A 15,432-nucleotide genomic window follows, 5' to 3' on the forward strand; every position below is an offset into this window, starting at 1 on the left:
GTGGTGCTCTGTCGTGGTCCCTAGGGGAGCAGCGACAGTCTCCCAGGTACAGTGGTGGCGACCGGGAGGGAGTGAGGGTTCAACAGTGAGCCCCAGATGCTAATGACTATGCTTGTGAGCTGATAAACCCAAAATAAGAACAAGGCCTAGAGCAACTTTGTGCCTGGGAATTTCCTTCTGTCAGCCTTCATGTTACTCAAATGTGGCCAGTCTCGAAGCCAAACTCAGCATGTAAATGCAATGCCTTCCCCCCAGCGCGGGACATGACACCCGGGGATGAGCCTCCCTGGCAACGAGGGACCACTATCAACTACCAACTGATGATGCAACTGGAAAATGACCTTATACGGAAGGTTCAATGCGGATCAGCAGAATATCCATGTCTACATAAAATACCATGACTTTAAAATGCTGTTTGACCTAAAGTAAGGGGGAAATGGAAAGGAGAAATGAGTTTATATGGCTACGAGTTTCTAAAAAAGAGTCTGGAGGCTGGCAGAAGGTTTGCCCTCATGCACACAACTGAGCAGAGTCAGAGAGACAGATAAAGCAGATACAACCCCCAGATATTGGTTCCTTTGAGGGCTAAAGAGACCCATGGGAGTTATGGTCATGGCCGATGGGGTTAACTACCAGGGCAGATGGCCCCTCTTTGGAAATGGTGTTTATGTGTGATGAATCTGGACTCAGATGGGATCTCCCTTCATAAGACTTTCATGCTAATGTGCTGGAGGTGCAGTTAATGTTGGGGTTTAAGATATATTTAGGGGATTTGAATCTCTGGACTGACAATGTGATAGCCAGATCCTGAGCCTCAACAGACTCCAGCACCTACAATCTGATTTATTGGACTTACCACACTCAGCTAAGATGGAGTTGAAGAAGGACAACCACCACACCATGGAGCCTAGAGTGATTACAACTGAAAATGGGAGGATTGCATCCAGCATCCAGGTGGAATCTGACCCTCCTCTTGACATAGAGGTGCAATGGACACAACCAATCCAATGTCCACATAGAAGAGGTGGCATTGGATTGGGAAAAGTGGACATAATGGACAAAGGGTATGGGGAAAGGCAGGAAGAGATGAGAGGTGGAGGCGTCTTTGGGACATGGAGCTGCCCTGGATGGTGCTTCAGAGGTAATCACCGGACATTGTAAATCCTCACAGGGCGCACTTGATGGAATAGAGGAGAGTATGGGCCATGATGTGAACCAATGTATATGAGGTGCAGAGGTGCCCAAAGATGTACTTACCAAATCCAATGGATGTGTCATGATGATGGGAACGAGTGTTGTTGGGGGGGGGGAGAGGGGGGGTGGGGGGGTGAGGTTGAATGGGACCTCACATATATATTTTTAATGTAATATTATTACAAAGTCAATAAAAAATAAAAAAATTAAAAAAAAAAAAGAGTTACCTCCTGAGAACCTCCATGTTCCTCAAATGCTCTCTAAGCTGAACACAGCATATAAATGCAGTACCTTCCCCCCAGTGTGGGACATGACTCCCAGGGATAAACCTCCCTGGCACCAAGGGATTACTACCAAGCACCAGCTGGTGATGCACCTGGAAAAAGACCTTGAATAAAATGGGGAAAAGCTAAAGACAAATGAGTTCATATGGCTAAGAGACTTCAAAGTGAGGAGGTTCTCAGAGAGGTAACCCTTATGCATGTCTCAGCAGGATCTCAAAGTAAATACTACCCCAAATAGTGGGGCCCCAGAGGGCTCTGGAGAAACCCAAGTCCCTGCAGTCATGACAGATAAATCTGGACTTTGGTGCCTTGCCAGTGGGCCCTAATTTGGAGTTTGTGCTCCTGAGGGTGATAGAGTTGGACTGAGATGTGACTTCTCTACACATGCCTCTTTTGTCCCTTTTATTTGAACCTATAGTTGGTGCTGGAGTTGCTAGGTATATGTCCAAGAGACTTGAATCTCTGGGCTGTCCATGTGCCAGCTGGGTTGCAGTTGAGTAGCAACACCTCAGCAGAGTTGCAACACCTATTCTCTAGTTCATTAGACTCACCCAGGACAAATAACAAGGAGGTGAGGATGGACACTCACTGCACCAAGGAACTGAGGGAGTCTACAGGTACAAGCAAAAGAGTCCCATCCATAAGCCATATGGGATCAAAGTCCCCTCTCACTTAAAGGTGGAGTGGGCATTACCATCCCCGAATCCTCAGAATTGGGGAATAAAACATGGACTAGAGTGGACTTATTGGTATTCTACTACAGACTTATTGTGATTCTATCAATAGAAAAAATTATATTATTGATGTGGAGACAGTGGCCACTGCAGATGCTGAAGTCAGGTTGAGGGGAAAAGAGGTGTAATATGGGGGTATATTCAGGACTTGGGAATTGTCCTGAATGACGTTGCAATGACAGTTACAGGCCATTATAAATTCTGCCATAACCTACAGAATTGAGTGGGAGAGAGTGTAAACTACAATGTAAACTATAATCTGTGCTGTGTGGCAATGCTCCAAAATGTGTTCCTCAATTGCAATGAATGTACCACACTAATGAAAGAAATTGTTAATGTGGAAAAAAGTGGGAGGGGTGGGGCATATGGGAATCCCTTATATTTTTTAATGTAACATTTTATGTAATCTACGTATCTTTCTAAAATAAATTTAAAATATGTTTTTTAAAAAGCAGGCATACTGATCGCAGCATGACCTGGGCCTCTTGCATTCACAAGTGTCACTGGGCACACTCAGCTCTTCCCTGTTTTCTGAAAGCCACGGAGGTGACCTGCCCAATCATTGGGCATATATCCCGGAGTATTAGAAGGAAAATCCTGGGTTTTCCGCAGGGGCAGCAGTTGATGATTTATGAGCATCATTTGTTCTGCGCATATTTACGGAAGCCCCACTCTGTCGTTTCCTTCTTGGAGAGAGAACTCCGGTGATCCTCCCACACGAAGTGTTCATGTAAATGTCCCTGTCGGCTCATTAATCTGGGGGCGGGCAGGTTTATTGGGGATGGGGGTGGGCAGGAGCAGCAGAGCACAGATATCTGCAGGTGTGGTTAGGCCCAACTGGTGTTGGGGGCAGCCGGAAAGGAATGTGAAAAGGAAAGGAGGTCTGGAGGGAGAGTTCTCAGAGCACAGTGACGTCGCCACTCAGCAAGGAGAAGAAACGAAAGCTTCACTTGGGGGCTGCGAGGTGGGGACAGGGGCCTTTTGGCTTCAGAAGTGCTGGGTGGAATGTTGCCGGGCATGCGCCCTTCTGTGACAGGAGAGGGAGGCTCTTGGGCCCCAGCTTAACGGAAGGAGTCGTGCTGTTTCCTAAGCCTAGAATTGTTTTTTTCTCCCTAAGAGCTTCCCATTATCTCTACTTGTCAGTTATGATGAAGAAAATCTGTAAACCCCCAAAGGCTGGCAATTTTTATAAATTAAGGAGAAAATACCAAAAAAAAAAAAAAAAAAGCAGGCATAGAAAGCAGACATATTAAATATTTGGGAACAAAAATGACTACTCACTTCTCCTCAGAAATAAACAAGCAAGAAGATACTGGCAAAACACCTTTAAAGTGCTGAATGTAAAATATGTCAACCTAGAATTCTATCTGCAGGAGAGAATATCCTTCAAACATGGAGGTAAACAAAAATCATTTAAAAATCAATGTAATGCACCATGGTAGCAGGATAACAGAGCAAAATACATGATTTTTTTGGATGCAGAAAAAAATTGATAAAATTCAATAATCATTTATTATTTAAAATGAAAAGCAAATTAAGAATAGGAAGCAATATTCACAACTTGCTGAAGGGCATATAAGAAAAGCCTACCTAACTTTATTCTTAATGGTGAAAGACTGAATGCATTCCCCCTAAGATTGGGAAGAAGACAAGGATATACACTTTTACCACTTTTATTTAATGCTTCACTAAAGAGCCTTGCCAATGCAATAAAACAAGAAAAAAATTATGTCAAACTATTTCTTACCAGACAACATGATCATGTACATAGAAAATCCTAACTCTACAAAAAAAAAAGAACCTTCTAGAACAAATAAGTAACGAGCAAGGTCATAGGATACAAGGATAATATACAAAAACCAATTGCATTTCTATATACCAGCAGCAAATAATTAGAAACAAAACATTGTTGCAAGAAATTAAGGAAGTTTAATAAATAGAGTATGTCCATGGATTAGAAGATGCAATATTAACAATATGTTAACTCTTTTCAAATCAGTCTCTGAATTCAGTGCAACTCCAATTAAAATTTCAGGAGGCTTTATTTATTTATTTGTTTTTTAAAGAAATTGACACTCTTATTCTAAACTTTATCTGGAAATACAAAAGACCTAAAAGAACCAAATCAATTTTGGAAAAAAACAGTTTGGAGCATTTAAAAAACTTGATTTCAAAACAAGTCTCCAATTATCAAGAGAGTTTGGCTTTGACATACAAATAGATTTATATATCAATGGAACAGAATAGAATCCAAAAAAAAAAAAGACATCCCTGATGCCCCATATATGGTTAATTTCTTTCTAACAGAGTGCTATAGTAATTCAATGGGTGAAAATTTACTCATTTCAACCAACAGTGCTAGAAAAAGATGAATCTCTAGGGAAAAAATGAACCTCAAACTTTACCACACACTAAACATAAAAATTAACTCAAAATATAAAATGGACTTAAACTTTAAAGCTAAAACTATAAAACATTTAGAAGAAAAGAAAAGATATATTTTACCTTATGATAGCAAAAGATATCTTAGACTAATCATACACATACATCCACAATAAAACCTATAACAATAATAACAGAAAAAAATCATAAACTTAACTTCATTGAAATGAAAACAAGCAAAACTTCTGCTCTTCAAAAGACAATTAGGAAATGAAAATGTGAGGAACAAACTGGACAAAAGCATGTCTGCAATATCTATGTCTGATAAAGGGCTTATATGTGGCATATATAAAGAACTCTCACAATTCTGTAATAAGAAGATAAACAACTCAGTTTTATAAAATTGGGCTGTATATTTGAATAGACACCTTAAAAAGAAAATATATAAATGTCCAACAAATAAAAGAAAAACTGTTTCACATTATCAGTCATCAAGGAAATGCAAATCAAACCCACAATGAATATAACTGCACGCCAAACATAATGGATAAAATACTTGCATATTGACAATAGATGGTACTGTTATGGATGAAGAGCACCTGAAAACCTCACACATGGATGGGAGTGTAAATGGTACAACCACTTGCAAAAACAGCTTGGCAATTTGTATAAAATTAATATAGTTTCATTTGACCCAGTTATTCCATTCCTTGCTATTTACCCATGAAAACTGAAAACATATGTCCACAAAAGGACTTATACCCAAATATTTATAATGTTGTTATCCATTATAGCCCCATACAACCTAATAGATAAATGGATAAACAATTTAGGAATATTATTTAGTCAAAAAAAAAAAAGGAATGAACTACGGATACATGCAATAATATGGAAAAGTTTCAGTAATATTATGTTGACTAAAAGAAACCAAAAACAAAAGTACATACTATATCATTATACTATATGAAATTCCAGAATAGGTAAATATGTAATATTTAAACATGCTAACTGTTCACTCAAAATATGTGTATTTTATTATGAGTAATTTATATTTCAATATAAATTATGTTAACTTAAATTTTTTAATATTTATATTAATTTTTATTTATATTTATACATTAAAATATAAATATATATTTATACATTAAAACTAATTTTTATTTATATTTATCTATTAATATATTTATATTTGTTATAATTCCTTCTGACTTGTTCAAATTTTTATTTCATTTTAAAATGCATTATTTGATATCCTTTTCTTTACCCTTACCACTTAAAAGCAATTTACCCTATCATCGATAGTTATTCACAGACATTTATTAGCTTAATGATCCCTGCTTTATAATTTTAATTTAAAATTTTCTTTCATAATTAGGAAATTAGATCTTCAATTTTTATAAGTAATACTCCAGTGATCACATTTGCACATAAAGCTTTGTCCACACTTGTGTAATTTATTTGGGAAATATTTCTAGGAAAGGAAGACTGGTTTAGTATGGCATTTTGAGATTATTAGGAATGCCAAAAAAGAAAAAGATTATGTTTATAAACTGATTTATTCCTTTGGGTATGATACCCTTTGATTACCTCAAATTCAGCTTAGATGGCTTTGATTAAATTACCTGTTAAGATTAGGATTTTTATTCAACCATGTCATTAAGGAGTGACTCAGGTTGAGTCCCTGCCACCTTGGTGGGCTATGAAAACAGACCCTCACTCAAAAAGACACACGGGAAGAGAGAGAGCTCTGTCATGTTTGAACCTGGGGCCCTGGGGAGAGATGAACCATTTGCCTGATAGTTTGCAGCTGGAAAGAACAAAGCAGCTGAGCAACTGAGAAGGCCTGGAAAGAAATTAGTCCTGTGCCATAGACTGATATGGGAATCCTGAGAGATAAGCCCTATGCCAGCCTACAGCTGAGATTGGGAAGGAGCTGGGCCCAAAGAACTTCAAGAAGAATAGGAAGCCCGCGAAGGAGAGACCAGACAGAGATCAGCGACCATCCTGATTCAACACGTGGCAACAGACACTGGTGAGAAAGCAGCCCTGAGTTGGATCTTTAGGGCCTTGAAACTGTAAACTTTTACCCCAAATAAATTCCCTTGCAGAAAGCCAACAGATTTCTGACACTTTGCACCAGCACCCATTTGGCAGACTAATAGAGTTAGGTTATAAGTAAAGGAATAAAATATTTGCACGTAGCCCCTATTTTTTTTGAAATTTGCCTTATAAATATTCTATTTAAAAGGCTAGCACATTGAAAACTCTGGATTATGATTCTTTCAAAACAGTTATTTTTTACCTCTTCAATAGCTGGTAAGAGAATTACTCTTCAGAGGAATCCAGATTTGTTTGGAAAATATATATTGACAAATTAGCCCCTTAGGAGTTGGGACAAAAGATATTGTAAACTGCCCATTGAAGGTAAGGTCTATTCTGGTGGACCCTTTGCTTTGTTGAATCCTGTGAGTCTTCATCTATGAACATTGGGAAGTAGGAGCTGGAGTGGGATGAAAGGATCCACATATTCTGCTCTCTCGAATGTCTCCTTTAATAATAATTTAATGAACCCTACCACACATACACACTATTTTTTGACATGGCACTTACCACCCGACATCTGCCATCCCACCCCTCTCTCATCCCATCCCTAACACCACTTCTTGTAAAGTGGTAATGTAGGCTCCATGAAAGCAGGGATTTTGTTTTGTTCTCCATCATATCCCTAATACCCTCAGTGACTGTATTACAGTAAGGCCTTCATCTGTTGTTGAATGTAAGCCTCAATGAATGGATATTGAGGGACTTTAAGGAGCTGGAAGAGAATCCTGGAGACAAAGAAAAATAATACAAGGCTGGGTATCATACTTGAGAAGAGAAAATGTAACAAAACAATTCTTGGGAAGAATTAAAATGTCTAATGGAGATTTTTAAGTTGTTAGCTATGAGTTGTATTTAAATTGTTTACTATCAATTTATGATGGAACGCAACCACTGCCTCTCATCCCCTTATAAATCCTTTAGTTAAATCTATAATGGGTGTGAGAATTCTTTTAGGGAAATGTGAAGTGTTCTGAGTTCTGCAGCAAGTTTGGCAAGGGAAATTCAAGTAACACAGTAAATAAGCGTATAAATAAATCTAGGAAAATGCCCTTCTTTGTTCTTTAGGGTTCATAACCATCAAAGGATATTAAAGATGACATGCATGATTATGAGTACATTATTTTTTATTCACACACTATAGTTATGTTGATTATGTTCTTCAAAATCACACTGAGACATAGGAAAATAATGGATTCTAAATGGGCAGGAACTAGCACAGAATAAAATAACCAAAGACACTGAAGGTAAATGTGTACTTACCTTAAAATTCATAAACAATTCAGATATTGAGTCCCCAAATTCTTGAAAGGTATATTGGAAATAATAAAACCAAACTCATGGCAAATAAATACTCTTCAACATAATATTTTCTATTTTAAAGTTTTATATTAAAATCAAATATTTCCCCCACTCAGGCCTGATTTGTTAAGGCTGAGAACTCACAACATGAGCATCTCCCCAGGAAGGAATTTTCCCATCAATATAATAACATGTGTTACAGATTTTAGATTGTGGTAGTAGTAAAAATTCCAGATGATTGCTTATTAGTGCAAAGTTGCTGTCCAATGAAATCAATAGAGTAACCACATTTCCTTGATTTAAGGTGCCATTGACTGCCATATGCACCATTAATTTAACACCAACTTTGGGGACAAAAATAGATAAACAACATGTTAAATATTCACATTGAATATATGATATATTCCACTATGGTAAAATTTAATTATGGGGAATGTGCATCCTATCATTGAGAAAATACTGTACTTTGAAAATAGCAGATATGATTTCAGCTAATTAACTGGTTTGAGACCTATATCAAAATATTGAATGTTTCTGGTTCTCAGTTGCCTCAACTCTGAAAGGAGATTACTGTTTTCCTCTCAGAAAGGAAGAGAAGGATAAACGGAGGGGCAGATCAAAAGATCTTTAAAGGACAATTCTATCTCTAAGGCTCTAAGGTAGTGCCTCCATATTTCCTGATAATAATGAAATTATTGAAAGGGGGCAGATCTTAATTTGTTTAATCCATACAAAGACTTGTGTCAACTTTCATTCTCATCTAAACCTTATCTACAATTCGCAAAGAATTTATACCTTCGGAACTCCTGCTTTGAGAGGGCCTTTGAAGTTGTTGATTTTAGGAGTTAGTGAGTCATTCTTTCTTCATAAAAATCTTCGACGACAAGCACCAATAGCTAAAGTAGACAAGCTTCCAATGAGCAGGACAGCAGCTCCACTTCTAATAAGTTAATCCAATGGTTTTTGTCATGAGCAAAACAAGAAATCATGTTTTTAATCATACTAAAAAGTCTCTGCATCTTGTTAACATCTGGAGTTCAATCATTTCTATGCTAAAAACCGGGAAATGCTTCAGCAGGGCATAAATCTTGCCCCTCGTTGTACATGCAATCCAGATGCAGAAGGAGAATTAATGTTCGTAAGTAACACATCTGGTGTCGGCAGCTTTGAGTAAGCTCTAATAGAAAGAGTGCGGAACTAACGTGACATTACACCTTCCCTCGGGCCAGGGGCTCTAGACTGAAGGTAAAAACCTGCAGGTGTCCCTTGGGGCTTAGCAATAAACTGCACTAATCAGCTCTGGCATTGCATTAAGTGTAGGGTGTTTTGAATTTTCCACAGAGATTTCACAGCCAAGTAATTCCTACATTCCAACCGTCAAACTGCTTTTGACAACTCTTTAGATTTGCCACCATCTTGAAATTCCAAATGGAGGAAATGCCCAGAGTCATTGTCAGGATTTGGACTAGCCCATAAGATGCCAGGCGAGGGGATCATTGCCAGAACAGTAGTGAGTGAATAATTACACTGGCCTTACCTATATGTAGAAGAGGTGACTTAGCGCCCACCATGAAAGGCAGCATGATGGAGTTAAAAGAGCACTGAATTTGGATTGGGAATTCTGAGCTTAAGTCCTACCCTTGGTAGGTGTGCTGTTCAGAACTGGGTCACAGTTTCTCACAAGGGATATTTGAGAACCAAATAAGATAATGGTTTTTTGTAACAAAAGGATCAAGTCCAAATTTCTTAGAATAGCATTTTAATTTATTTTCTAATAAGCCTTCCTTTCCACTCTCATTTACCCTCAACATACACTTGGGTTTTATATAGAAATATCTTATTAATATCATAATATCTTAATAGCATAATAAATGTTTTCCTTTTTAAGAGTCTGCTGCATCCTTTTATTCTTTGGAGACTTTGTCCATGATATTCTCACTGATTATAATGATTGGCCTCAATCCATTTGCCTACCTAATAATTCTTGGACACATAGCCCTAAAATTCCTCCTCCCCTATAGAACACGTACTTTTACAAGTCTCTATTATATAGCATTTTTTAGGGAGTATTATATATTGCCCATTTTTGTGTGTGTGTGTGTACATATCTCCTAGACTAGACTGCGATCCTCTTCTTGGGAATAGTGTCATTTTTTATTATCTTTATATACCCAGTGTCCCACACAATGCCAAGATGTATGAGATACTCAATTAATGTTTGTTTAATGATTTCAGATTTTTTTCATCTCAGCCACTTACTACCTTGTGATCTTAAACAAGTTGGTCAATCTCCTCATTATGCCTATATTGTAGATAAGGTAATATTACTTCATGAAATTGTTGTGAAGAACCAGGGACACAACATATGTAAAGAACTTAGAACAGTGTCCAGAACATAATAATTGTTCAACAATGTTAGCTATTGTCATTGTCAATATCCTAAGAGAAGTTTTGATAGAGAAAATATAAGGAAACTAATTTTCTGAAATATTGCTCAGGGAGAAACCCATGAGGTCAGTTGCCTTTGTGGATTAGGTACTTGATAATTGCTTCCCTTTAGTGAAGAAAAACTGAGGCTCAGAAAGTTAAGCATGCCCAAAGTAAAATTCGGGAGCCAGGATATATGACCGCAGAGACTATGCTCTTAACCATCAAAGAATCTGTAAGAGAAAAGGTAATATCTAGTGGAGTTATGTAGTAAAGTCATAGGAGCATATTTCATATTATTACAGATGACCACCAATTCATACTTCTATGAGAAAATGATTTGGGATAGTCAAATGAAAGAGCATCTAAATGCTCCTGGATAATTGGGGGAGGGTTGTTATAATAGAAGTGAAAAGAATATTTCATTACCTGTGAGTATGGCTTTATAATGGCATTATGCTCACTATTGGGATTCAGGCTCCAGGATCAAGGCAATAAGATGTTCACACCACAAGAGGCACACAGGGGGCAGCCTGTCTGACGAATGAACAGATTCACATCTCCTGATTCATACTCTGCCTGGCTCATGTGCTCATAGAGGGAAACAGTGGGTAAAATCTTCCACTCTATTCAAAATATTCTTTTTAATTTTAATTTGGCACAGTATGTATGGTTGAATTTTATTAGTTAAATGTGCATATGACATGGCTCCACTAATCATATGTTTTAAATTTGGCATAAGGATCTATAACTGGAATGCCAGAAGATTTTTTCCAATCAGAACTTGAAAACTGCCACACCACAAAATGAATCATATATATATATGACATGACTGTTGGTAAATGTTTTATAATCTTATTAAAAGAAAAAAATTAAGATTGACAAGGCTATTGAGGTCTTAAAGACACAGCTCTCTAACAATGATAAGACCCTAAAAATATCACTTTTCTTTGGAAGTATTGATGTTTCTCCTAGTAACTTCATATATCTCATTCATTCAATCATTCAACAAAAATTTATTGGGTGTCTTCATATGCCAGGCATCCATGCCCAGTTTTGAGATATTGCAGAAATCGCAGTGAACAAAATTAACAAATGTTGCATTTTCCTAAACCTTACATTTTAGGGAGGAGACAGAGTAGAGCCAAAAAGACTAGTTAAAGGTATAAACTAAGTAATGTTTGTACTGTAAATTACTATAATATTAAAACCACAAACTGATGATTCACCTAGAAGGTAAGTGTGATGAGTGAAGTGTAGGGGTCAGAGTACAGCACTGATATCCACCAACAATTAAGAAGTTCGAAAGTTGAGGAACAATCAGAAAATGAAATGAGCAGGAGTAGCCAATGAGGTAGAAGGGAAACCAGAGTTTGGAATCTTCAATCTGAAAAAAATTTGGGAAAGATTTTTCAGATGAAGAAGGGAGGGAGCAATAAACCATGTCAAATGCTGTTGTTAAGTAAAATGTGAAATGAGAATTGATCTTTAGATATAGCAATGTGGAGTTCATTGTTGGCCTTTAACAATAGCACATTTAGTGGGTTAGAAGATGTGGAAGCCTGCCTGGAATAACTTCAAGAGTGTTTAAGGAGAGGAACTGGAGACATGTAGTAATGATTATATTTCAGGAATTTTCAACAAAGAGGAACAAAAATATGGGGAGTTAGCTAGAGGTGGGTGTGGAATTATGAGAGGGGTTCTTAAGCATGGCAGAAAGTATAACACATCTACATGATGATAGATATAGAATTTAGTGGAAAGGGGGAAAGATTATGCAGAAGGGACTTGTAACAAGTGCTGAAAAAATGATTTTGAAGTTGAGGAAATAAAGTGAGGAAGAAAAGAATTAGAAGTGGTAGCACTGAGGGAAATTATTTATTTATTCAACAAGAAGCATTGAACATGTACCATGTGTCAGGGACTGTGTTAGACCCTAGGGAAGCTGCAGTCAATAAATCAGTGTCCCTGCCTTCATAGAGGTTACTGATTAATGGAAGAAATGGACATGAATAAAAAGTACAAAAGTAATTACACCTCTTTTAACAATTGTAAAAATATTATGACACCTACTAAACTATGGAATCGTTGAGTTGCAATGGGAGAGCAGCTGAATCATTCACATGATATCTCACTGCTACCACCCTGCTGCCCTCACAACCACCCTCTCCATCCCTCTTTTCTCTCACTCTTTTCCCCTTCTCCTCATATCATGACTACTTCCATCTAAACCCATTTGTCTTTCCTACCTACCTGTGAAATAATGGCCAAGGTAAAACCTAAAGAAGAAAGAAACCCAAAGAAGGATTGCCTCAATCTAATAGTAGCCAGACAGGAGGTATCAGTGGTCCAGTAGAAAGTCTTCTAAGCAAACTTACTAACGTTTACTATGGAAAGCAGCTTAGATTCAACAAGACATATTCAATTCAGGTGATACGGTTGAATAACTAATGGAAGCTAAAGCCACACCTATGCATATCATAATCAAATTGCTGAAAACAAAAGATCAAGGAAAAAATTTTTAAACAACCAGAGAATAAAAGACATGTTACCTTCATGGGAACAACAGTAAGAAATTTCAATGACTTCTTAACAGAAAATACAGACATGAGAAGACAATGTAATGATGCATTTGAAATGCTGAAATGAAACGAGGCATTTGAAGTGCTGAAGAAAAAACGAACAATTATTGAGATAATTTACCACAGTAGTCTTTCACTATAAGAAATACTAAAGAATTTTTTTTTAGACTAAATGAAAATGATCCTAGATAGAAATTTTTAGGATCAACAAACAGCTCTGGAAAGAGTAAATATATTGGTAAATACAAAAAGAAAATTAATTGCTTAAAGCAACTATAGTAACAATGTCTGTGGAGCTTATAACATGCAGCAGTATATGAAAACAATAGTAAAAATAGCAGGGGGTATGGAAGATAATGAAGGTAAACTCTTCTAAGTTTCTTACATTGTTGCAGAAGTGATAAGCTTATTCATTGAATGTAAGTCACTATAACTTAGTTTAAAATTTTTTAAGGTAATCACTAAAAGAATGATAATAAAAAGTATATCAAAATATGACAGAGGAGATAAAATGGAATATAAAAATGTGCTGATGATAAAATGAGGTAGGAAAAGAGTAATAAAGAAGCAAAAACAGATGAGACAAATAGAAAACAAATAGGCAAGATGATAGATAAATCTAGCTATACCAGCAATTACATTTTATTTAGATGGATGAAACACTTCAATTAACAATATTTCAGACTAAATTTTTAATAACAATATGTGCTACATATGAAATACATCATAAACATAAGAATACACAATAGTTAAAGGATTTTTAAAAGACATACCAAGCAGACATTAACCAAAAGAGAAATGGCATTGCTATACTGGTTTTAAAGTAGACTTTAAAGTGAGAAGAATTAAGAGAAATAAGGAGAGACATTTCATATTATTAAAGGGACAATTCATTATGAGAACATGAAATCTTGAATAATATCTAGCAATTTTGATTTTTAAAGGAAGGAGAGGAGGGAAGTGTTTTAGTTTGCTAAAAACTGCTGGGAACAATACACCAGAAATGGATTGGCTTTCACAATGGGAATTTATTACAGTTCTGAGCATCAAGTGCTAAGGTTGCTTAGGCTCTCCCTGCCTCTGGGGACCTTGGGACGTGTTCCAGACTGCTCTGCACAGACTGTCGTGAGGCAGGGTAACCAACCATTCCAGTTTGCCCAGGACTGATGGTTTTCCCCAGACGCAGGACTTTCACAGCTAAAAGCGGGGAAGTTCCAAGCAAGTGGGGATGATTTGGTCACCCACTGTTGTCTAAAAAGCTTCCACAGGTGGAAGAGACCAGCCAGGAGCTGTCCGTGTTTCTCCTGGCATCTCAAGCAGATCAAATCTCCCAGCATACCACTAACCCATTCTTGGCACACCCCTGTCCTGTTACACAGCTTTGTGCAAACTTGGTTTATGATAACATTTTTAATGCGTTCTCACCCAACTCACTTAATAAAATTGCTCAGTCATTTTTATTCATTTGCCATTATAATAGTAGTATTCTTTGTCATAATTCAAAATTGTAAAAACATCTCATCCTTTACCCATACACACATTTTTTCTTTATTAGAGAAGTTGTGGGGATACAGAATAAACATGCATAAAATACAGGATTGCCGAATACCTCCCTGTTATTAACTCCTTGCAATGGTGTGGGGTACATGCATGCATTTCTTTAATTAATTTTTTTTATTTTTAAAGAAGTTTTAGATTACATAAATGATACATAAAAAATATAAGGGATTTCCATATGCCCCACCCACATCCCCTCCCACACTTTCCCACGTTAACAACATCCCTTATTAGTGTGGTACATTTGTTACAATTGATGAATACACATTGATGCATTGCTACTAACAAAGGATTACAGTTTACATTATAGTTTACACTCTGTCCCGCACAATTTTGTAGGTTATGACAAAATATGCAATGGCCTGTATCCGTCTCTGCAGTGTCATGCAGGACAACTCCAATGCATGTGTTTTGAAGTGGAATTTTATCTTAATATACTTCCAGTTACCTAAATCTATCCTGGTCTTACTAAAATCTTGCATTCTCTGCCTTTCCTAAAGAGTCTCCCTCCAGACAATACACCATCCTTCTGAATGTAAACACTTTTAAAAAATAAGGAAGGAAGGAAAAAAGCAATAGTATCAACAGACCAAACTCATTTCAGTTTTCCCTACAGACTTTTTCTGCTGTTGTTTTTCATTTGATGTTTGTCCTTAAACAGAAACTCAAAAGCTAACTCCAGGGTGATTGCAGGGGAAGGAATTTGGAAAGCATTAATAAAATAATTAAAATAAAGTACTTGACCCTCAATTCCACCACGGATTTCTTTTTATTGAACAAGTACAAGACAGGGAAGGAGGACCGGTGATTTAGTTGAACTCTCTGAGTATCAGGTCACTTAAACCTGAAGAATCAAAAAGCAAAAGAGAT

Source organism: Dasypus novemcinctus, chromosome 13, assembly GCF_030445035.2.
Source record: "Dasypus novemcinctus isolate mDasNov1 chromosome 13, mDasNov1.1.hap2, whole genome shotgun sequence".
NCBI classification, from domain to species: domain Eukaryota; kingdom Metazoa; phylum Chordata; class Mammalia; order Cingulata; family Dasypodidae; genus Dasypus; species Dasypus novemcinctus.